We start from the raw sequence: 24,758 nt of genomic DNA, 5'->3' as shown, positions 1-24,758 counted from the left end.
CCGGTCTGGGAAGATCCCACATGCCGCGGAACAGCTAGGCCTGTGAGCCATGGCCACTGAGCCTGTGCGTCCGGAGCCAGTGCTCCGCAACGGGAGAGGCCACAACAGTGAGAGGCCCGTGTACCGCAAAAAAAAACAAAAACAAACCCCAAAACATGATTACCCTTATGATACGTCCTCTGTGGGCCTATTAGCGATAGCTTTGTTTTATTTTTTGAGGTGGTGGTTCTAAGGTTTGCAGTATTACATCTTTAAACTTATCACATTGTACCTCAAATAACAGTACACCTCTTCACAAGTGAGGTAAGAACCTGACAGCCCGGTGCTTCTGTCCCCCATCCTTTTGCTGTTCGAGTCATACATTTAACTTCTGCATGTTATAAACCCAAGATTATGTTGTTATTATTTTTTTTAAAAGTCAATTATCTTTTAAAGAAATTTGAAAAATAAGAACATCCTTTATATTTACCACATAGTTCAGTTCCCAGCCTTCATTGCTCTGTGTAGTTCTGAGTTTGCATCTGGAATCGTTTTTCTTCTGTCTGGAGAGTGTTAATACTTGGGTCCCCTGGCGATACATTTTCTCAACTTTAGTTTGTGTGGGAGTATCTTTATTTCATCATCATTTTTTTTTCCAAAATTTTATTTGTTTTAATTTTTGCTGTGTTGGGTCTTTGTTGCTGCACGTGGGCTTTCTCTAGTTGCAGTGAGCGGGGGCTACTCTTTGTTGCGGTGCGCGAGCTTATTGCGGTGGCTTCTCTTGTTTTAGAGCACGGGCTCTAGGTGCGTGGGCTTCAGTAGTTGTGGTACATGGGCTCAGTAGTTGTGGCTCACAGGCTTAGTTGCTCCATGGCATGTGGGATCTTCCCAGACAAGGGCTCGAACCCGTGTCCCCTGCATTGGCAGGCAGATTCTTAACCACTGTGCCACCAAGGAAGCCCTCATCATCATTTTTGAAGGATGTTTTCACTGGATGTAGAGTTCTAGGTTGACTTTTCTTCTTCAGCACTTTGAAGATGCCCTGTTGTGATCAGGCCTGCATTGCTACTGATGAGAAGTGTGCTCTAGTCTTGTTTTTGTTCCCCAGGATGTAATGTGTCTTTATTTTGCCTCCTGCTACTTTTAAGATTTTTCTCTTTATCATTGGAATTTAGCAGTTTGATTATGATGTGCATTGGTGCTTTTTCTTTGTGAGTAGCCTGCTTGTGGTCTATGGAGATTCTTGGATCTGTAGGATTATGGTTTTCAGCAAATTTTTGGAAAATGTACTGCCATATATTTTCAGTTTTTCTGTTTTTCTCACTCTGCTCCCTTTCAATCTTCCAGAGCTCCAATTACATTAATCTTAGATGTTTCATATTGTTCCATGAGACTCTCTCCCCACTCCTACCTCCCCCCCCCCGCTGTGTTTTAATTTGGATCATTTTTATTGCAGTATCTTCACGTTCTCTCATTTCTGTTGCAGTGTCTTCAAGTTTTCTCAGTCTGTTCTTTTGCAGTGTCAAACATGTTGTTTATCCCACCCAGTGTAGTTTTTTTTTCTTTCTTTCTTTCTTTTTTTTTTTTTTTTCTTTTTTTGGCCACACTGCATGGCCTGCGGGATCTTAGTTCCCTGACCAGGGATCAAACTTGCATTGGAAGCATGGAGTCCTAACTACTGGACCACCAGAGAATTCCCACCACCAATGTAGTTTTCATTTTGATATTATGTTTTTATTTTCTAGAAATTCTACTTGGGTCTTTTTTATAGTTTATTTTTCTCTCTTCTTTGTGTTCATGTTTTCCTTTAAATCCTTGAACAAATTTGTAATGCCATTTTAAAGCTCTTGTCTGTTATTTCTATCATCACTGTCATTTCTGGGTCTGTTTCTCTGGATTGATTTTCTTTTGCTTATGGATCACATTTTCCTGCTTTTACTTATATCTAGTAATTTTTGATTGGATGCCAGACACACTGAGTGTTATGTTGTTGAGAATCTGGGTGTTATTGTCTTCATTTAAACAGTGTTGAGTTTTGTTCTGGAAGGAAGTTAGTGTACTAGTGTATCTATCAGCTTCATTCTTTCAATGGTTGTTTTCTAACTTTGTTAAAGCAGGTCTAGATCAGGGGTTGTCAAACTATGACCCACTGCTTGTTTTTGTAAGTAAAGTCTTTTGGAACACAGCAATGTCTTTTATGTATTGTCGGTGTTGCTTTTGTGCTACACTGGCAAAGTTGAGTAGTTCGACAGAGACTGTATGACCCAGATATTTGCCATCTGGCTCTTTATGGAAAAAAGTGGATGACCCCTTCTTGAGAAGCCTTTGCTCTGAGTCTAGTCTAGCCCTATGCCTAAGGTGGGGCCACCTTTCTGGGTGAATATTCTGAGTGGTCAGTGGGGTCTCTTCGTTCTGACTTGTTGGAACTTGGATGGTTCCCACCCTCACTCAGTAGTTCTTTGCTTGGCCTCCTGGAGTCTCGCCAATGACATGCTCAGCCAGGGACACAAGGGACCCCATGTAGATTTCTGGAACACCCTTTCTGTATAGTGCTTTCCTCTTTGGTCCTTGGGCCCACCAATTCCAGCTGCTGTATCTTCCGTAAACTCTGATCTCTGTTTTCTCAGCTCAGTGATCCTAGCTTTCTCTGCTCAGGGCCCTGTCTTTCCGTGCAGAAAGCTCAGTGATCATGGGGCTCACTTCATTTGCTTTCTTTCTTTCAGCAGTCATGTTCCGATACTGCATGTAGTTTAATGTCTGAAAAAGTGTTTTATATGTTTTGTTTAGCTTTCTAGTTGTGCACGGCCGAGAGGACTAGTCTGATACTGGTTACTCCATCTTTCCTGGAAGGGGAGGTCTCCCTAAGTAGGATTTGGAAGAGCCAGGGAGGACAGGAGGTTTTGGAGAGATTAATGATGCATGACTAGATCACCTTTTATTCAGTGGAGTAGTTGATAGCTGATTCTTTACAATTAATAGTTATGTGTTGTAGTTGTTCTTTTACTGAACCTTATTTTTTTGCCAGTGTAATTTTACTTTCCAACTTCAACATGGCATTAAAATTTAAGATTACATTGTATCAAGTTGATAGTACAGATTAACTGTTGGGAGGAGTTGCACTTGCAGTGATCCCTAGACAGGTAATTTACAAGTCTGGATTTAGAGTCGTCCTTTCTCTGATAACATCCTTTGCATTTCATTTGGGCTTTATAAAGTCAGGTGGGTCAGAGTTTGAAACTGAAATAACTGTTAAACATGTAAGAGGATTTAAGAATAAAATCCTTTCCTGTTTTGGTGTTACAAATCTAAATTGGGAGCTTTGTCATGCAGTCTTAGAGTACCGGATTTGACCTACTACCTTAAGGATTTAGTTAATTGTACAAAAATCCTCTTTGGTGTTAATAATCATTAGAGCCCTAGAAGGAATTGTCAAATTGCTCTTTTCATTTAACTGTGGGGTTAAGTGGGTCTAGTCTTATTTGATTTGATTTACTTTCTTCTTAAAAAAATTATGAGGGGGCTTCCCTGGTGGCGCAGTGGTTGAGAATCCGCCTGCCGATGCAGGAGACACGGGTTCGTGCCCTGGTCCGGGAAGATCCCACATGCCGCGGAGCAACTAAGCCCGTGAGCCATGGCCACTGAGCCTGTGCGTCCGGAGCCTGTGCTCCGCAACGGGAGAGGCCACAACAGTGAGAGGCCCGCATACCGAAAAAAAAAAAAAATTATGAGGTAAAAAATGCATAAAACATCTATTTACAGTTTAACTCATATTTATAAAAAGAACACCTATGTATCCCCTACCCAGGTCAGGAAATAGACCCTTTCAGCACCCTGGAAGCACCCTTGATGTGTCCTACCCTCATCACAATTACTTCCTCCCTCCAAGAGGCAAATATTTTTCTTACTTTTTTGGGTGATACTTATTTCTTCAGTTTTTTTTAGTCGTTTTCCTACCTATGCATGCATATCTAAAAAACTGTGCTTATTTTGCCACTTTGAAGATTATATGATTGATATACTGCATGTATGTTTCTTTGCATTGCTTCTTTTCTTAGTATTACATTTGTAAGATTCACCCAGGTTGTTGAATATGTGTGTAATTAATTCATTTTTACTTCTGTATAGTATCTCATTACAGGTATATGTCACAATTTACTTATCCATCCTATTCCTGAATGGTGTTGAAATGAGAATTCTTATGTATTCTGGTACACATAGCAGGCATAGGGCACAGGTACAGGATAATTATTTTTTATTTTTTATTTTTTTTGAAAGCCTGTTCTGGTCTTTTGCCCATGTTTTAGTTGAGTTGTCTTTTTCTTACTGATTTTAGGAGCTTTTATATATTTTGGATATTTACTGTAAGTGCCTTTCCACTTTGAAGCTTGTCCTTCTACTTTCTTTGTGAGGGGTCTTTTGACATCTCAGTTTTAATGTCATCAGATTTGTTATTGTTTCTCTTTCATCTTCGTGCTCTTTTCCATCTTGGTTAAGAACTTCTTCCCTACTCTTTTCCCTGGCATGAAGGTGATCCCCAGTCCTATCTGGAAAGCTCCCTCCCGGTTTGGGTCTTTTATGCACTTTGTGTGTGTGGTCTATGGAAGGGGTCCAATTTTCTTTTTTTCTTTTCCCCATGTAGATATCTAGTTGTCTTAGTGGATTTTGCTGGAAAGCTCAGCCTTCCCACAGCTGCAGGGCTCTGTCTTTTGTCCAGAGGCCATGTCAGTGTGGGTCTGTCGGGGGCTTCCTGCTCTTTCCCCATGGTCACTGTGGCACCACTCCTCTGTCTTAATTACGAGCTTTATGGAAATCGACTGAGAGGAGTCCTCACAGTTGTTTTCTTTGAGAAACATCTGGCTCTTCTTGTTCTTCTGCTCTTCATGTGAGTTTAAGAATTAGCTTGCAAGTTCAAAGAAAGAAAGTTTGTTGGATGTGTGATTGGGATTGCGTTGAGCCTGTATTTCAATTTGGGGAGATTTAACATCTTTACAAAATTGAGTGTTCCAGTCCGTAAACACAGCATGTCTTCATTTATTTAGGTAGGTCTGAGAATTTCCCTAAATAAAGCTATATACTTCCCCTGTAGAGGTGTTGCCATTCTTTTTTTTTTTCCCCCACCTTGTGGCTTGTGGGATCTTAGTTCTCCAATCCGGGATCAAACCTGCGCCCTCAGCAATGAAAGCGCAGTCTTAACCACTGGACCGCCGGGGAGTACCCTTTTGCCTGTCTTTTATTCAGTTTCTTTTAGGTACTTGATATTATCTTGATGCTTTCCTAAATAGCATCTTTTAAAAATCTAATTTTTTTTTTGCTCGTGTACTAGAAAGTAATTTATTTTTATATGTAGCGCTCACAGCATCTTCGATTTCATCAGGAGCCCTGGCAGCCCATGTGCACAGCTTCCTGCCTCCGCCCCTGCGCTGCATGTATAAAGCTGCTGGGGATGAGATGGGTGTGTGTGGGGGGTGTGGACACAGAGAAGCCATGCTTTGGCTTCTTACTGGTTTAATATTGTTCTAATCACAGGGCCGCTTGACAGCTTTTGTTTCAGGTGCTGTCATCCCACAGATCAGATAGAGGCTCTGGACACCAGCCTTCCCCATTTTGCTTACCTGGTGCATCTCCAGGGAGTTGGTGCTGTGAGACGTCAGCCCCACTCAGGCACCTTCCTGCATGGCTCTGGGGACAGGTTCAGGCTTCGTGGTGACTCGAGCCAAGGAGAGCGTGATCCTTCAACACTTGAATGATCTGTTCCATGAATGCTTGCTAGGACCTGCCAGTGAAGCCATGCAATCCTAAACGTTCCTTTGTAAAAAGAGTTTTTAAAATATGATTTAGGCTTTTGAAATGGTATTTTTCCCCCAAATTTTATTTATTTATTTTCATTCCAGTTTTATTGATATATAACTGGCATACAGCTTTGTGTAAGTTTAAGTTGTACAGCAGGATGATTTGACTTACATGTATCATGAAAGGATTATCACAGTAAGTTTAGTACACATCCATCATCTCATATAGATAAAGAAATTAAAGAAATAGAAAAGAATTTTTTCCTTGTGATGAGAACTCTTAAGGTTTGCTCTCTTAACAACTTTCCTGTATAACATACAGCTGTGTTAATTATATTCATCATGTTGTACATTACATCCCTAGCACTTATTTATCTTATAACTAGAAGTTTGTACCTTTCAGTATTTTTTTTAAAGTCAGTTTTAGTAATTTGTTTTTTTAGAGAATTTTGTCCATTTCTTCTGGGTTTCAAAGTTAGGAGCATAAAGTCGTTCATCATATTCTCCTGTGATATTTTTAAAGTCTATAGAACTGTAGTAATGTTCCCTTTCTATTCCTGACATTGAATATTTGTGTGTCCACTCTTTTTTCTCAGTTCTGGCCAGAGGATTATCTATTTTTTAGTCTTTCAAATAACCAGCTCTTGGCTTTGTTGATACTCGATACCATTAATATTTTATTAATTTATTTAAAAATCTTATTTCCTTTTTCTACTTTCCTTGGATTCATTTTATTGCCTTTTCCCTTATTCTTGAGGGGGAAATTCCTGAGATGGGTACTTAGCTTATTAATTTCCAGTCATTTGTCTTTTCTAATATAGGCATTTTAGAAATATTTAAATTATAAACTATAATATGTAAATTAAATACTTGGCTGCATTCAACAAGTTTTGATGTGTAGTATTTTTGTTATTCAGTTCAAAGTTTCTAAATTTCATTTTGACTTCATTATGAGTTATTTAAAAGTGTGCTTTGTAATTTTTTAAAATAGAGGAATTTTCCTAGGATTGTTTTTTGATTTCTTGCTTAATTACAGTTTGATCAGAGAACATGTATGTGATTTCAGCAAGTAGTAACAGATGCACTGGGCATCCTTAGGGGAGCCATTTACATGATTGTCTTATGTGAGTGGCACCCACTAGTGTTGTGGATCATGTGACTTGCACAACTCTGCACGTACGTGTGTGTGTGCACACGCGCGTGCATACACTCCAAATTTCAGTCTTTTGAAATTTGTTGAGCTTTGCCTTTTGGACCTGTATAGGGTCAGTTTTGGTAAATGTTCCCTGTGTGCTTGACCACAATGTGTATATGTAATAGCTGGGTGCCATAAGTGAGCGTTAAATCTGATATTTTATTTGTCATGTACAGATGATTTATGTCTTTACTGATTTTTTTGATATCTATCAATAACCGAGAGAAGTGTATTAAAACCTCTCACCATGATTGTAAATATGTCAAATCCTCCTCATAGTTCTGTTTGTGCTTTGTTTATATTCCGAGGCTATATTATTATGTCATACAAATTTAAAACTGTGTATCTTCCTGGTGAATGGGAGTCGGAATTGCTATGAAGTCATTCTCTTTATCCCTAATAATGCTTTTTTGCTTTAAAGTATGTTTCCTTAATATAGTTACACCAGTTTTTTCTTGCTTAGTATTTGCACTGTTTATTTTTCTATCCTTTTATATACGTCAACCTTTCTTTTCAACCTTATGTTTTTCACATGTCTCTTGTAAACAGCTTGTAGTTAGAGTTAAAAGAAAAAGTCTAGTCTGATGATTTTTGTCTTTTAATTGGAGCATTTAGTCTATTTACATTTATTTGGGCTTAAATCTGCCATCTTATTTTGTGTTTTCTATTTGTCCTGCCTGTATTCTTTTTTTTTCCCCATGCCTTTTTATGGATTGAAAATATTTATTATTTAATTTCTTCCCCTTTGTTGTTTTTGAAGTAACATACTGTTTTTTTCTTGTTGTAATAGTTCCCTAGCAATGACAGTAGGAATACTCAAAAAAGCATAAAGTTAATCGAGACCTTTATTTTTTTTCCTGGACAACATAAGACTGGAAAAATCCACCTAACCTTTTATTTCTTATATGTTAGTATTGAGTATGTTATTTCTGTTTCTTTTTTTTTAACACAAGTAATTATTCTTGCTTTATACTGCCAACATTCTTTTAGATTAATGTACATTTATGACTTTTTGCTCTCATTCCTTTTGGATCTCAGACCTTCCATATGGGATTGCTTTATCTATCTATCTATCTATCTATTTATTTATTTATTTGGTTGTGCCAGGTCTTCATTGCGGCAGGCGGGCTCCTTAGTTGCGGCTCGCCTGCTCCTTAGTTGCGGCAGGCGGGCTCCTTAGTTGTGGCTCGCCGGTTCCTTAATTGTGGCATACGAACTCTTAGTTGCGGCACGCATGTGAGATCTAGTTTCCTGACCAGGGATTGAACTCCGGCCCCCTGCATTGGAAATGCGGAGTCTTAGCGCCCGCGCCACCAGAGAAGTCCCATGGAATCACTTTTACTTTGACTGAAAGATTTTAGAATTTCCCCTCGTGAGGGTCTGCTGATGTCACATTCTCTTTGTTAATCTGAAAATGTCTATATTAAGTCCTGATTCTTAAAGGACACTTTTACCAAGTGTGGAATCCTGGACTGGCACTTTCTCTCAGCACCTGAAGAATTCATTCCACCACCTCCTGCTTCTATTGTGGCTTAGAAGCTGCCAGGCAGTTGCTGGAGTTCTTCCCACACACTATTTGTGAAACTCTAATTAGATTTATGTTCACTCTCTTTTCCATATTTCTCTTCCATATCTTCTTCCTTTTTGTCCTTTTGAGCTGCATTGTGGACAGTTTCTTCTTTTTTATCACGTTCACGCAGTCTCTCTTTAGCTATGTCTAAGCTGCCATTTGTCATTCACTGAATTTTTCACATTCTGCATTCTGCTTAATTCTTTCAATCCACTGAGTTTTTAATATTGTTTTTTGTGTTTTTAATTTTTTAGAAATTTATTTGGTTTATTAGCAGGTCACTTAAAAGTTTTTCCTGTTCCCTGCAACTGTTTTCAATTTGCCTTTTAGTTCATTTGACTCTAAGCATAGCATTTTGTCACTGTCTAGTATTCCAATTTGAAGATCTTTGGGTCTTCTGTTTGCTGCTTACGTTGATCATTGCCCCATTACTGTGTTTATTTGTGTGCTTTGTTATTTTTTGTTGTGTACTGCTTTGCTTCGGGAAGTTATCTGTGGGCATTGGGCAGGCCCAGGGTGAAGGCAGTTTCCTCCAGGGTGGGTTGTCGTTTGTTTTGCCAGGCAGTTGGTCCTAGTCTGGGACAGCTTTTTGTGGTCTTGGCCTGAGGTTCTCTGGGCCATCTAGATCTGAGAACCCAGCTTGCAAAGTGCACGAAGGACACAGAAGACCACAAGTTGTATGATTCAATGAAAAATGTCCAGACTAGGCTGGGGTCAGGGGTGGGGGGTGAAGAATGACTTCAGATGGGCATGACAGTTTCTTTTTAGAGTGATGGAAATGTTCTAAATGAGATGGTGGTGATGGTGGCAGAACTCTAAATATTCTAAACCCCTAATTTGTACAAAAAACAAGCGAATTTTATGATATATAACATATTACTCATAAAGCTGTTTTGAAAATTCATGAAGGTCCTGTGTGGCTGTTAAGTCCTCAGGGCCATGTTTTGTTCCTCTTTCTCCTCGTCTGCTCTTGTCACTGCCATGCTCCCCAGGGTGGTGGTTGTGGGCAGAGGCGAGGTGGTGCCCCGTTGGCACAGCCCACTGAGCTCGCTGCTTATGTGGGGGCCTCGCCTCCTCGGTTCCTGCTCTGGGCTGCCTGGGCGCCGTGACTTCCCCTGCTCACCTGCAAATCCCTTCTGATCTGCTGCTGCTGCCTCCCGGTCCCTGCTCTCCCTCAGATTTTCACCTTGTAGTTTCTTGGTAGCTTGACAGCTCCTCAGTGCTTTTAAGGAGGTTGAAAATCAAAAGAAAGCAAAACATTTGGCCCAGGTTGCCCCCTCCTTGCCTGTACTGCCCCTGCCTCTCACCTTGCAGGGCTGGAAGACCTTGCCCTTGCCACTGGATGTGGAAGTCCTCCCCTGTTCACTTGTTTTTTTTTTTTTTTTTTTTTTTTTTTTTTTTTTTTTTTTTTTGGTGGTACGTGGGCCTCTCACTGTTGTGGCCTCTCCCGTTGTGGAGCACAGGCTCCGGGGCCATGGCTCACGGGCCCAGCCGCTCCGCGGCACGTGGGATCCTCCTAGACCGGGGCACGAACCCATGTCCCCTGCATTGGCAGGCGGACTCTCAACCACTGCGCCACCAGGGAAGCCCCCCCTGTTCACTTGTTTCCCACACTCCTATTAAACATTTCCCGTGCTTTGGGGCCCCTTTTCTACCATTTATTAATCCAACAAGTGATATAAAATAGCTCTTTAATCTCATAAAATAGTTCCTCGATTTCAGTGGGTTTTGATAGTGGGGTGATGGCTGGCACTGGGGATCAGAGGTAATCTATCTGATTCTAAACATCTGCATTTTATTTTTACCAGAATAATTTAAAGAATTGAGTTGATTGGGGGTGGGATGGAGTGGGGGAGGGTTTGAAGTAAGATGATCACATTGGTATGCTAGAATTTTTTAATAAGGAAAATAACTGTTGTAGTATTATTATTATGGATTACATAATTCCCATTCTTTTTGTTTCTTAGAGTTTTTGTTTAGATGTGTTAAGCTTTGGTTTTTGTGAATTGCCCATAGCTTTTCACCGTTCTTGGTAAGGACAGGAAAAGAATTGATATAGCTGAGCAAAGACCCCAGATGTATGAAGAGCGAGAGGGAGAGAGCTCTACAGAGGCATTGACAATAAAACATATCAAATAGTACTTCCGTTAAATTAAAAACACAAAAGGCTGTATTTACAGAGTTAGTGAATTAAAATGAGGTTTAAATGTTTGAGTTCAAAATTTATAGTTTGTTAACTTGCATATAAATAATCATACTTTAAAAAGTGGTATTCCTTTTTTGTGTTGCAGTCTTTTTTAATTCCAGGCTTTCTACTTATTCCCACAAATTTATATCCCTGTGTGACAAAGGGACGTGGGGTTCAGAGTTATCTGGCTGTTGATATACACACACACATACACACCCTTTGAAACTGCAAAGCATATAAAAATTTGATCACACAAGATAGTGTGCCTGCTTCCCAATCCGGGTAGACCTGTAGCATCTTTCAAGTCTATTTCAAATGCTAATGTCTTCCCGAATCCTTGTCTCCACCTCTTCCTTTTGTTTGTTTATTTATTTATTTTGGCTGTATTGGGTCTTCGTTGTTGTATGCGGGCTTTCTCTAGTTGTGCTGGGCTGGGGCTACTCTTCGTTATGGTGCACATGCTTCTCATTGTGGTGGCTTCTCTTGCTGTGGAGCATGGGCTGTAGGCACGTGGGCTTCAGTAGTTGTGGAGCGCAGGCTCTAGAGTGCAGGCTCAGTAGTTGTGATGCATGGGCTTAGTTGCTCCATGGCATGTGGGATCTTTCCACACCAGGGCTTGAACCCATGTCCCCTGCATTGGCAGGCAGATTCTTTTTGCTTTTATTTTAATTAATTAATTAATTAATTAGTGGCTGTGTTGGGTCTTCACTGCTGCATGTGGGCTTTCTCTAGTTGTGGCGAGTGGGGGCTGCTCTTCATTGCGGTGTGCACGCTTCTCATTGCAGTGGCTTCTCTTGTTGCAGAGCACGGGCTGTAGGCGTGCAGGATTCAGTAGTTGTGGCACACGGGCTCAGTAGTTGTGGCTCGTGGGCTCTAGAGCGCAGGCTCAGTAGTTGTGCATCATGGGCTCTAGAGCGCAGGCCCAGTAGTTGTGGCGCACAGGCTTAGTTGCTCCGCGGCATGTGGGATCTTCCCGGACCAGGGCTTGAACCCGTGTCCCCTGCATTGATAGGTGGATTCTTAACCACTGTGCCACCAGGGAAGTCCAGCAGGCAAACTCTTAACCACTGTGCCACCAGGGAAGTCCCCACCTCTTCCCTTTTAAATCCCGTAGCATTTTATACATTTTTGTGCCTTGGAACATAAACTACTTTCATTTTATAGTTTACTGTTACATTCTTCTTACCTTTTAATAAAATTTGTAGAAGAGAGCAATATGATAGAAGATTTGAAAAGTCGAAGAAAGTAGTAATAATAATGAAATAATACTAAGAGCTACTTGAATATTGGTTTCCTTTCCTGTCATTTTTCAGGTGCCTGTGTGATCACACTGATGTCATCATGATACAGTTTTATGTTTTGTACTTATCTCATCAGATGCAGTTTTCCCAGATTGCTAAATGTTCTTTTCACTAATTTTTGATGGCTCCTTGTTAGTCCACACTTTAGTCTCCTGTTGTTGGCTATTCAGGTTTCATCTTGTATGGTTACCTTCCCCCATGTTAAGAATTATTTCATTAGTGTGGATTCTGGAAGTCAGAGAGCTGGGAAAGGACAGTTGGAGGGAGGATGTGAAAGAGACCGCAGCCCCTGAATTCACGCCTCCGCCTTCACGTGCTGCTCCCTTTGCTTAGAGGTTCTGCTGTGCTTACCCCTTCTGCCTGAAATGTCATCTCTCTGTTCCAGACTGTTCTCATTAATACATTTTTCTTTCACTTTTTTTTTTCCAGAGGTGGGGACACCTTATTTGGCTAGAACCCCTAGATTCATGACAAGGTGCCTCTGTCATAGTTTGCAGTGAAAAAGTATTCATACTTACATTTTTGGATGAAAAAAATGTTTTATTCATGGAATAATAGCGAACCCATGCTGCTATGCAATACCACTTGTTAAAATAGTCACCTTGCAGTGTGCAGCTAGGATTGTGGATGAATGGTCTTTAATGCTTGGCCTGTGGGCGGAATGAAATTAAAAGTGAGGTTGATGTTGGCCCAGAAGTTTTTGACCTTGTTACTTGTGTATTCTTTTACATGGGTTTTACCATAGGAATTCTTGCCAGGTCTTAGTGGGAATATTTGCCAAATATTCTGAAGTGTGGGTATTTTTGTGCCCTTTCTTCCTACTCCTTGCTCTGTCCCTAAGTAAGGGAGGTGGCATGGTATGAAGTCATGGTGGTCCGGGGTGAGGGCCAGCTTCACATTTTGCATTTACTACATAACTAGCTGCCTGGCCTGAGCCTCAGTCTTTGGTCTATGAAACGGGCATAATGTCAGCCTTGTAAGATTGCCGCGAAGTTTGTTTATTTTAGAATGGGGGATAGGGCACGTAAGCTGATGGGCATGTTGTAAAGTGAAGGAAGCAAACTAGCAGAATGTGTACCGTGTCATGTAAGTTGTGCTTCAGCTGCATGCATGCGTGTCTGTGTGTGAGTGTGTGCATGGCGGTGGGAGCCTGGAAGCACACCCGAGGCTCTCGGAGGAGGAGGAGGGGGCTTCTTCGGCCTTCCCTTCCCTTCTGCACATCTCTGTATCATTTCAGTTTATTACTGATGAGATTTGAGATTTTTTTTCCAATTGAAGCACATTTTATGTCAATATAATTTGTACCAAAAGCTCTTCATTTGATCACTAAATGAAATGTATTTTTCTGTAATATGCAGTATATTTACACCGTTGATTTTACTGTAACCAGTGCTTGGAAAGATGAGTTGAAAGGTGAAAATAATTTTTCCTAGTTGGAAAAAAAAGATTTTGATCTACCTTTAGTGACATAGGAAAATGTTCACAGCATGACAAAGTGAGAAAAACATTGGATCTAACACTGCCTGTGTTGTGTGGTACAGAGGGAAAAAGAGTAAAACACAACTGTATGAATGGTGGTTATTTCTGGGTTTTCTGTGGTAATCAGAATTATTATAAAATGATTGTAAAGTTGTAAGTACAGTGATCAGAACTGGTTGCCACACTCATGGTGTTGGCTGATGGGTGAGAGGAGAGGGAGGTGGCCATCTTCACCTTCATCTGGGGAGTTGACATTTGCTGTCCACTGCCTGCCTTGGAGGTCTCATCCTGCTGTTGACCCATGGTGTACTTTCTATCAAAACATTCCTTAGGCATCATTTCACACCTGTCCTGCCCCTACCCATACACTTGGTTTCTTCTGGGTGCAGAACCTAGGATTTAATGTTAAGTTTTATCTCATTAGAGTTGGTTGCTTGGCCAGATCTTTTGTGGATTCTGATCCTTTTATCCAGCTTACTTAAAATCCTCTCCAGCTATACCATTCAATAATGGATAAGGGGAGACTTCCCTGGTGGTCCAGTGGTTAAGAATCTGCCTTCCAATGCAGGGGATGCAGGTTCAATCCCTGGTCAGGGAACTAATATCCCACATGCTGCGGGGCGACTAAGCCCATGTGCCACAACTACTGAGCCTGCACGCCACAACTAGAGAGCCCACGTGCTCTGGAGCCTGCGCGCCACAACTACTGAGCTGGCGCACTCTGGAACCTGCGTGCCACAACTAGAGAGAAGCCTGCGTGCTGCAATGAAGAGCCCGCACGCCAAAAAGAAAGATACTGTGTGCCACAACTAAGACCTGACTCAGCCAAAAATAAATAAATAAATAAGTAAATATTTTTTTTTAGAAAAAAAGAAAGGATAAGGGTACATTCTAAATCTCTTATCAGTAATAGATAAAAATGAACATGGTTATGTGCTTCTTTTCTCTTTGAGGTGAAGGCCTATCAGTCAGGATCCAGTAAAGAAAACAGAATACATCCTGGGTGTTTCAACAGAGAACATTTAGGTGGGGAATTTGTTTCAGAGAAGCTGAAAGGGCAAACAGGGAACCTCGAGGCATTACGGCCAGGTGGTCACTGCAAGAGGCAGCCAATACCCCCAGGTCTGGGGACCAAGGCCACTGAGGTAGGGATGCAGGGTGCTGGCGCCTCTGCTGGTACGTGGTGAGGGGGGCCCTGGGAGTGCGGGCGTAAAGAGAGGATGGTCTTCCTCCTGTCACCTGTCATCTCTCTCTAGTGTCCCTAGTGGCACAACCCCGAGAAACCTCCCTGGGACAGGAGAACTGGGGCCGGCAACCCTGGTGCCCGCGTCCCATGGCAGAGGCCAGCTGCTTGGACCCCAGTGAAGGCCACTCCTGGGATGTTCAGGCCTCTACACGTGCACACTGATGGTATCTTAGGGTTTGCTTTGTAGATGCGCAACTGTTCTTCATCCACAGTCATTCTGTGGTTGATTCTTAGTCATATGCAGAATCTTGCTTAATCATAGGCGCTTAAGAGCCTCACCCAATTGAGGGGCTTCAGAAACCTTGTGGACCCCTTAAGTTGCCACCCCAGCACGTCACCCATCCCACCAGAGCCTTCAAAGCCTGGGATGCTCACGGTCACTGTGTATGGAAGAGGATGGGGGAGATCAAACCCTTCCTCTCTCCCAAAGGGGTGGGAATCTTCGTTGCTGCACATGGGCTTCCTCTAGTTGCAGCGAGTAGGGGCTACTCTTCGTTGCAGTGTGCGGACTTCCCACTGCGGTGGCTTCTCTTGTTGTGGAGCATGGGGTCTAGAGCGCAGGCTCGGTAGTTGTGGTGCACGGGCTCAGTAGTTGTGGCTCGTGGGCTCTAGCGCGCAGGCTCAGTAGTTGTGGTGCACGGGCTTAGTTGCTCCGCGGCACGTGAGATCTTCCCAGACCAGGGCTCAAACCTGTGTTCCCTGCATTGGCAGGCGGATTCTTAACCACTGCACCACCAGGGAAGCCCTATACCTATAATTTTAAAACCACTTTTCTATTAGACATTTAAGCTACTTCTGATTTTTCAATATTATAATGTTATGATGAGAATCTTTATCTAAATCTTTGTTCAGATTGCTGGCTATTTTGTTAGAGTAAGTTTCTAGATGTCATAAGTAATCTGGATATGAACATATTAAGGGATATTGACATATTTTGCAGAATTGCTGTTCATACTAAGGCCAGCAGATCAGGAGACAATTGCCATTGAAAAGACAGTTTATTACTCACAGTTCCCAAGAGAAGAGGCCTTGCCATGCCACGTCAGGGAGCACTGACGTGCTGACCGTGGTGTCAGGATGTGGGGGTGGGGAGGGCCTGTGGGCAAGCACCTTTACTGGGGTTTCTGCTGGAAGGAAGGGGCAAGGCAGGGCAAGCAGGCTTGGGATGGGCTATTTTGAGTAATTTCAGCAGGCTCTGGGGCATAGGGGCTGTCCTGAGTTGTCAGATACCTGGCCCTGCAGTGGTTAGGGTAGGTGAACAGTGGCTGGACTGTGAGAGCGCCTGTGGGAGGTAGTTGGGGTTGTGGGCTCTGGGGATGTGGTGGTTGGTTTGCGTTTGAGAGCTGAGTTGTTTACTGTCTCCAGGAATTGGCTAACCCTGGGAGGGCAGTCACTCCACGGTCAGCAAGTCAAAGCATCAAAGCATCAGAAGTACAAGAAACAAAGGACTTGATTAAAACAGGTTTTACTATTTTACATGCCTGCTAGCAGGGTCTGAGAGTGCTTCTTTCCAACCTTCAGCATTGCCATTAAAATATATTTGCACTGAATTAGATACCTGATCATTTCATTGTTTTAGTTATACTTTTCAAGTGCTTGTACAGCTGAACATTTTTATACACGTTATGGGTCAGTTGTATTACTTCTTTTACTAATTGTTTGTGCTCTTTGCCCATTTATGAGTAAGACAGTGAATGAGATGAGCTGCAGGGCATCAGCCCTGGGTTCTCTTTACACCCTGTACTCTGAGAATTGTCCTGTAACTCTCTGACAGCCTAGAGCGATGGACCCTTAGGAGCGTGGCTCCATGCTCACGTATTGACCCTGTCCTGTTCAACAGTCTTGTCAGTACCTTGGATAAAGATTTGGAAGGTGTGTTTACCATGTTTGCTGATGATACAGAATTGGGAAGGACAGGTAATAATGTAGATGACAGAATCAGGATTGAACATGATCTTGAAAGGGCGAAATGCTGGTGGAATATGGTAAAACAGAACAAGGATGCACTGCAAGCAAGGCCTGAGTCTGTATCCTTCCTGCCTTCTTTCCTCCCTCCTGCCCTTCCTCCCCACCCCCACCTCCACTTTTTTCAATTCCTGTTTTCCCGCTAATTGCATAAATACAGATAAATGTTCAGCAATTCATGTGCAAAGACCTAGGGATGCTGAAAAGCTAAGTCTTTGCCTTACTGATTTCCATTCGTGGGCCTCTTTGAGACCACATGTGGAGTATCTTACTTAATGCTGGATGTTCTTTTCTGAGAGGCAGTCACAGAACAGACCAGGCAGAGGATGGCCAAGGACAATGACTAAGATCCCGAGAGGCTTGGAAGCAGAGGCCCCTTAGGGTGATTTGTAAAGAGTGGGGATGCAGAGTGAGAGAGGGACTGGCTGGCTCCTTTCCAACCCCAGAAGGGCTGCCACTGGGCATTTGAGAGGGAGTAGAGCAGCCTGTGGCTCCTGAGGGCTGACTGGGAACAGACCCCAGTGGCCCAGTGCAGCAGATTTGGTCCTCACTGGGACAACCAGCCATGTCATCTCATTCCTGTTGAAAGTACTCGAGTAACTGGATGGCCATTTCCCAGGATATTAGCATTTCTGTGTTGCTAGGAGGATGCTTCATGTAATGGAAGAGGGATACCAGGTGGACCTGAATTCAGAGAGCAGCTCACAGATTCCTGGCTTTGTGGCCTTAGGATGATTGATTCTTTAGTCACTCTGAACATGGTTTTCCCGTAAAATGGAGTATTGATACCTGTTTGCTGTGATTGATGTGAGAATCTAAAGAGGCAATGCTGGTAAGCCCCACTAGTGCAGTTTCTGTCTTCTTTCTTGAAAAGTTACACTGTGTGGATCCAAGATCCCCATTGCTCTAAACTGCACGGCCCTGGGGTTCTCCTAATGCACACATAGTATGAATATCCGGCACACATGCTTATTATGAAGATGACAGCAGGCAGACGGGTTGTTTTAAATCTGTGACCTTTTTTTTTTTTTTTTTTTTTTAAATTTTTGGCTGCACTGTGCAGCATGTAGGATCTTACCAGGGATTCCCTGGCCAGGGATCGAACCCGCACCCCCCACAGTGGAAGCGCAGAGTCTTAACCACTGGACCACCAGGGAAGTTCCTGTGGCCTTTTTATTAGAACATATATCAGAATTTTTAGCTTCACTTATATCAATACTTTCATTGCACGTAAGAGCATCTATCAATAAAAACATGCTCTTGGGTTTTCCTTGTCCACTGCTTCTTTCTGAGGCCTGTCAACACTTGGGACCTAGTGAGGGGTCTTTAGGGCCAAGTGGTGGGGCCTGTGCTTCTTCTGGGCCTGTTGCTGTGCTTACAGGAACCTCTGAGTTTCTCTTTTCTTCAGAATCTTTGTCTATAAAACCATAATAATAATATTGCCCTCCTAATTCTGGAAGGGAAGGGAGGAATAATTAGGTCCTATATGGAAAGTGCTTGAGTTCCTCAGAGGAGAGGTATATACTGCATAATAAAAACCGAGATATTAACCACCTTAATAATGGTGATAATTGTGATGATATTCATGAGCCCATGTTTTTCAGCTTGTTATGGTCATGGGTGAGACAAGGACATTTAATTTTTCTTTTTTGGACCGTGTCATGTAGGGAATTATACCTTTGCCTAGTTTCCATTTTACTGAAGGGAGAGGCCAGAGAAGATGTGTTCTCAGTTGCAAGGACGTTCACTACTGCCTGTCTCCCTGTACCTCTAGGACCCTTGTGGCTGGGCACAGTGGCCCTGACTCTGAGAAGAGTGGAAAGGGCTATTCTTGTTTACTTGTAACACCACCAGGATGTGGCCCTGACTTGCTTGGGGGTAGGTAAGGCAGCATCTCCAGAGAAATAGAACCAACAGGCTACATGTGCATAGGCTCTCATGTGACTGTGGAGGCTTATAACTCCAAAATCTGCAGGATAGGCCAGCATGCTGGGGACCCAGGGATGAGATGAAGTTGCACTTCAGGCTTGGAGGCTGTTGCAGAATTCACTGGCGGAGAACAGGCTTTGGTTCCATTCAGGCCTTCAACTGATTGGATGAGGCCCACCACATTATGGAGAGAAATCTGCTTTGCTCAGAGTCCACTGATTTAAACGTTAGTCTCATCCAAAAGCACTGTCGCAGAATAATGGTTGCCCATGTATCTGGGGCACTGTGGCGCAGCCAAATAGACACATAAAATTAACCATCACGGGGTTGTTCTACAGAGAGTTGGGTTTTTGTAGCCGTCGGACCTGGTGAACAGGCTGCCTGGAGGCTGTGTGGGCTGTGCTAGCTGAGATGGAGCCAGGCACACCTGCATTTTTATATCTCCAACTTTTTTCATTCTGAATGCAGTGTTCTTTCTAAGTTGTAAAGGGGAATAAATTAGCATCCTGAATTACACGTTAATGAACTTTATTTTTTGTTAGTCAGGATTTTGCTGAGCGCTACAGAAAAACTACTCATATGGGGGTTCAGAGGAGGGCTGTGGAGCGCTGGATTTTTCTTTGAGCTTTTAAGGTCGGAACTCTTGGGAACTTAAAAAGAATATGTAAAAATATAAGCATTTAAACTTTATAGGGTGATTCATAAATAACTGCCTTTCAGGATGAGTGGAATTCTTATGGGAAAAAGAACAGTGGAGTTTTCCTACCCACATAGAGCACTACAAGACCCCATATAATATACCTCTGCATGGAGTGGAGAGTCTAGTAAGAGTGTGGTTCCTTTTCTGTGTGTTACTGTCTTTATCACGTTCCAGTGAGGTGACAGAGAATGTCCTTTTCCACAGTTTCATTTTTTCTTAATGTTTCCCCCTCCATTTCCTTGTAATTTCCCCTTTTCCAGGGACTGCCTGACTGCAGGATCCATCGCCTCACTTTTCTGCCTTATGGAATGTGGATGCCATCATTGTGATGCTACTTTGATCTGTTATTTATTTAGAAAGTTTTTTTGTCATGAGAAAATGGGAATTATGTTTTGGACTTTGAATTAAATCAAATCTGGTAGCTGATGAGTCATGAAACTTTATTAAAATAAATGATCTCAGATGTGTGGGATACTTACTGACAAGATGCTACCAGAGTTCAAACATTTAAAAGGAGCCACATATTATTTATATCAATTCATAAAATATAAAGGAGAATGAGCTGGCTATGTGGATTTTTTATCCTTTCCCCCAACTTCTTTATGCTTTTCTAAAAGAAAGTGAGAATTTGCTTCTATGTGAATAGTTACAGAAAGCTGGGGAAGGGGGTCAACTGGAAATTGAATTAAAACCAAATTGTGTAAGAATGTCCTTGGTTTTATAATATCCTATTATTGTTCCAGTGCTTTAGTTTGCCATTTTTTCCTTAGCCTTATGAAGCACCGAGGGCTGCTGCGTCCATAGGGCAAGCTCTGCCACACAACTCCAGGGAGTGTCACTCACATCACTGTGCATAGTGCTGTCAAAACCCAAGTTTATGTGCCGTAAGGAACTATATAGTTGAAGGACAATGGTGTTCTCAACGTGAATTTTACTTAGGGCTTTTTGCATATAGTTTGGAAATAAGGCATTTTATATTGTGTAATTGTGAGGAGTAACCTGGAGATTTACTTCATCTAGAAATTATGTTATTTTGGGCTTGGGTTTTAAAATATTTGAAAGCCTGCTAAATAAATTCTCTAGTAACTAGAGGTTCAAAAATTGTGATATTTATGAAAAATAGTCCTTCTTAATCTGCTTCCTTTTACAATCTAGTCATATACACAGTCTGCTCAGATTCCATCAACATAGTGCAGTAAATATTGCTTTGAAGTCTTCTGAGTCCTGTGTTCTCAGTCGTGACTGTGAAGTAACATTTCCAGCACACATCATAATGCTCTTTGCAGTTTGTCACAAGGTTCTGGGCAGCCGGGCAGATGAAGGGGCCGAGAGGCAGGATGCTGAAGATCTGTGAGGGCATCAATCCTCTGTTTCTGGCACAGATTTAATTGTTTGGTTCAAGTGGGAAGCCATATGTTAACTTCTACTTCAACCCATCCTGGGCTCTCCTACAGATGCTAGTTTTAAAAATACATTTATTTATTTATTTTTGGCTATGTTGGGTCTTCGTTTCTGTGCAAGGGCTTTCTCTAGTTGTGGCGAGCGGGGACCACTCTTCATCGCGGTGCGTGGGCCTCTCACTGTCGTGACCTCTCTTTGCGGAGCACAAGCTCCAGACGCGCAGGCTCAGTAGTTGTGGCTCACGGGCCCAGTTGCTCCGCAGCATGTGGGATCTTCCCAGACCAGGGCTCAAACCCATGTCCCCTGCATTGGCAGGTGGATTTTTAACCACTCTGCCACCAGGGAAGCCCCTGATGCTAGTTTTATACAGGCCTATTTTTCTCTGAAATTGAGCCTGAGAGACAAAAATTCGTGCTCGAGGTGTCATAGATGTTGCTGGATTGAGACTTGTGCAACTGGTTGGATGCCCTCTGACCACCCGGGCCACACTCTCTTGTGTAAGGTGGCGTGCCACGACCCCAGATGACATCTTGGGGAGAGTTACCTGCCCAGATGGGGATGTCTGTTTTCATTCCACTTTCTATATGGTCCAACTGTACATTGTACACTGTAAACCATACAGTGACATTCCCTTGTTGAGAAAGTAAGAATTAAGGAATTAAAGAGAGAACATGGTCAAACGGTTTGGGCATGCAAAGTGCCATGGGGTCCTCTTTTATAGCCCTGAAGTGTTCCTCTGATCACCTGCTGTGTCTGTGCTTTGCCAGATCTCTCCTCACCTCTGGCCTCCAAGGGCCTAGGTTCAAGCTCCCGGCTGGACACAGAGAGCAGCCCCAAGTGACTTCTGTCCCCTTTCACATAAGCCACGCTCAGGAACAGCTGAAAGTCGCTCCCAGGGCTGAGTGTCCAGTTGCTTCCAGCTCTTTAAGGTTTAGCTCAAATGCCTAATGTTTCCTCTGCTAAATTTTTTTTGTTTCTCCTGGTCTTTATCACTTTTTTGCTATGTATTATAGTTTGTATTATAGTTAGACTGGCTTTTAGCATTCTTGATGGTGAGAAAGTCCTCCCTCCCCCATTAGTGAACAGACGGTTTTGTAACTGGTCTTCAGAAATGTCTGTTGAGTAAAACCATGAACCAGTCATGTACAACTTCATCTATGTTTTCTTAACCTTTATCTGTTTTAGAAATGTGTTCTATACACAGAAAAGAGACATAAAACAAATACATAGTGAAATGGATACCCAGAAAGCAACACTTGAAGTAATTACTATCACATCCGGAAAGGCGCCCTGTCAGCCCTCCTGTCAGGAGCCCCTTGCATGTAGGGTACCTGAGATGAAACCCTGTTGTCCCATAGCAGTAGTTACTCATTGCTGTAGTACAGGTACCGTTCAACGGATAGATCACAATTTAGTCATTCATTCCACAGGTGTGGAATATTGGGGGTGTTCCAGTATTTTAATATTATGAACAGTGCTGTTATAAACATTTTTATATATGTCTTTTGGTTAGCACATATACAGATTTTGGGGGGGGGTAGATGCCTAGGAGTATAATTTCAGGCTAATAGGGTATACAAAAATTCAGTTTTGAAGGTACTGCCAAATGGCTTTTCAGAAGGGCTGTTACTCTTCTGCCAACTGTGTGTGAGTTCTGGTTGCTCTGCATTCTGACCAGTGCTCTTATTTTCATTGTAGTCATTCTTATAGTTGTGATTGTATTGTGGTTTTAGTTTTCATTTCTTAGAAAGATATCCCATGCTCTTGGATTGGAAGAATTAGTATTGTTACAATGGCTGTATTACCCAAAGCAATCTACAGATTTAATGCAATACTATCAATACCTATGACATTTTCCACAGAACTAGAACAAATAGTCCTAAAATTTATACGGAACCATACAAGACCCAGAATTGCCAAAGCAGTCATGAGGAAAAAGAACAAAGCAGGAGACATAACACTCCCAAACTTCAGACAATAATACAAAGCTACTGAAATCAAAACAGCATGGTTTTGGCACAAAAACAAACATATGGATCAATGGGGAACAGAATAGAGAGCTCAGAAATAAATGCACACACCTGTGGACGATTAATCTTTGACAAAGGAGGCAGGAATGTACAATGGGGAAAAGACAGTCTTTTCAGCAAGTGGTATTGGCAAAGTTGGACAGCTGCATATAAATCAGTGAAGTTAGAACACACCCTCACACCATACACAAACATAAACTCAAAGTGGCTTAAAGAATTAAATATAAGACAAGACACCATAAAACTCCTAGAAAAGAACATAGGCAAAATATTCTGACATAAAGCATACCAGTGGTTTCTTAGCTCAGTCTCCCAAGGCAACAGAAATAAAAGCAAAAATAAACAGATGAGACCTAATCAAGTTTATAAGCTTTTGCACAGCAAAGGAAACCATAAACGAAACGAAAAGACAACCTATGGACTCGGAGAAAATATTCGCTAATGATATGACCGACAAGGGCTTAATTTCCAAAATATACAAACAGCTCCTATAATTCAACAACAAAAAACAAACAACCTACTCGAAAAGTGGGCAGAAGACCTAAGTAGATATTTCTCCAAAGAAGACATACAGATGGCCAATAGGCACATGAAAAGTTGCTCATCGTTGCTAATTATTAGAGGAATTTGAATCAAAACAGCAATGAGGTGCCACCTCATACCAGTCAGAATGGCCATCATTAAAAAGTCTGCAAATGACAAATGCTGGAGAGGGTGTGGAGGAAAGAGAACCCAACTACACTGTGGTTTTTTTTGTTTTTTTTTTTGTTTTTTGGCTGCATTGGGTCTTTGTTGCTGTGTGCGGGCTTTCTATAGCTGCGGCGAGCAGGGGCTATTCTTCATTGCGGTGCGCGAGCTTCTCATTGCGGTGGCTTCTCTTGTTGCGGAGCACAAGCTCTAGGTGCACGGGTTTCAGTAGTTGTGGCACGTGGGCTCAGTAGTTGTGGCTCACAGGCTCAGTAGTTGTGGCACACGGGCTTAGTTGCTCTGCGGCATGTGGGATCTTCCCGGACCAGGGCTTGAACCCGTGTCCCCTGCATTGGCAGGTGGATTCTCAACCACTGCGCCACGAGGGAAGCCCCCTCCTACACTGTTGGTGGGAATGTAAATTGGTGTAGCCACTATGAAAAACAGTGTGGAGGTTCCTCTAAAAACTAAAAATAGAGTTGCCATATGATCCAGCAATCCCACTCCTGGGCATATATCCAGACAAAACTCTAATTTGAAAAGATACATGCACCCCTATGTTCATAGCAGCACTATTTACAACAGCCAGGACGTGGAAACAACCTAAATGTGCATTGACAGATGAATGGATAAAGAAAATGTGGTTTATATACAATGGAATATTACTCAGCCATTAAAAAGAATGAAATAATGTGATTTGCAGCAACGTGGATGGACCTACAGATTATCATACTAAGCGAAATAAGTCAGAAAGAGAAAGACAAATACCATGTGATATCACTTAGATGTGGAATCTAAAATACAACACAAATGAACATATCTACGAAACAGAAGCAGACTCATAAATATAGAGAACAGACTTGTGGCTGCCAAGGGAGAGGGGGTGGTGGTAGAAGGAAGGATTGGGAGTTTGGGATCAGCAGATGCAAACAATTATATATAGGATGGGTGAACAACAAGGTCCTACTGTATACCACAGGGAACTATATTCAGTAACCTGTGATAAACCATAATGGAAAAGAATATGAAAAAAAATATGTATAACTGAGTCACTTTGCTATGCAGTGGAAATTAAACACAACATTATAAATCAACTATACTTCAATAAAATTAAAAAATAAAGATAATTTTCATTTCTTTTGTAACTAATAAAATTGACTTTTCATCTACTCACAGGTCATTGGGCTAGCCTCTCTGTGAAGTGCCTATTCAGGGTTTTTCCCATTTTTCTGTTGGTTGTTTTGTATTGATTTGTGGGAGTTCTTTGCATGTTCTAGATTAAGTCCTTTTTAAATGGGT

At 42.1% G+C, this 24,758-nt stretch overlaps 1 protein-coding gene across 3 annotated transcripts in view; it reads left to right on the top strand.

Annotated features, from left to right (window-relative positions):
* Positions 1-24,758, top strand: part of RPTOR (regulatory associated protein of MTOR complex 1) — a 337,818-nt gene that overhangs the window by 22,435 nt on the left and 290,625 nt on the right. The window lies entirely within an intron of this gene.

The sequence above is a fragment of the Kogia breviceps genome, chromosome 19 (genome assembly GCF_026419965.1).
Source record: "Kogia breviceps isolate mKogBre1 chromosome 19, mKogBre1 haplotype 1, whole genome shotgun sequence".
Taxonomy (NCBI): domain Eukaryota; kingdom Metazoa; phylum Chordata; class Mammalia; order Artiodactyla; family Physeteridae; genus Kogia; species Kogia breviceps.
This window is presented reverse-complemented; position numbering and strand designations above follow the sequence as displayed.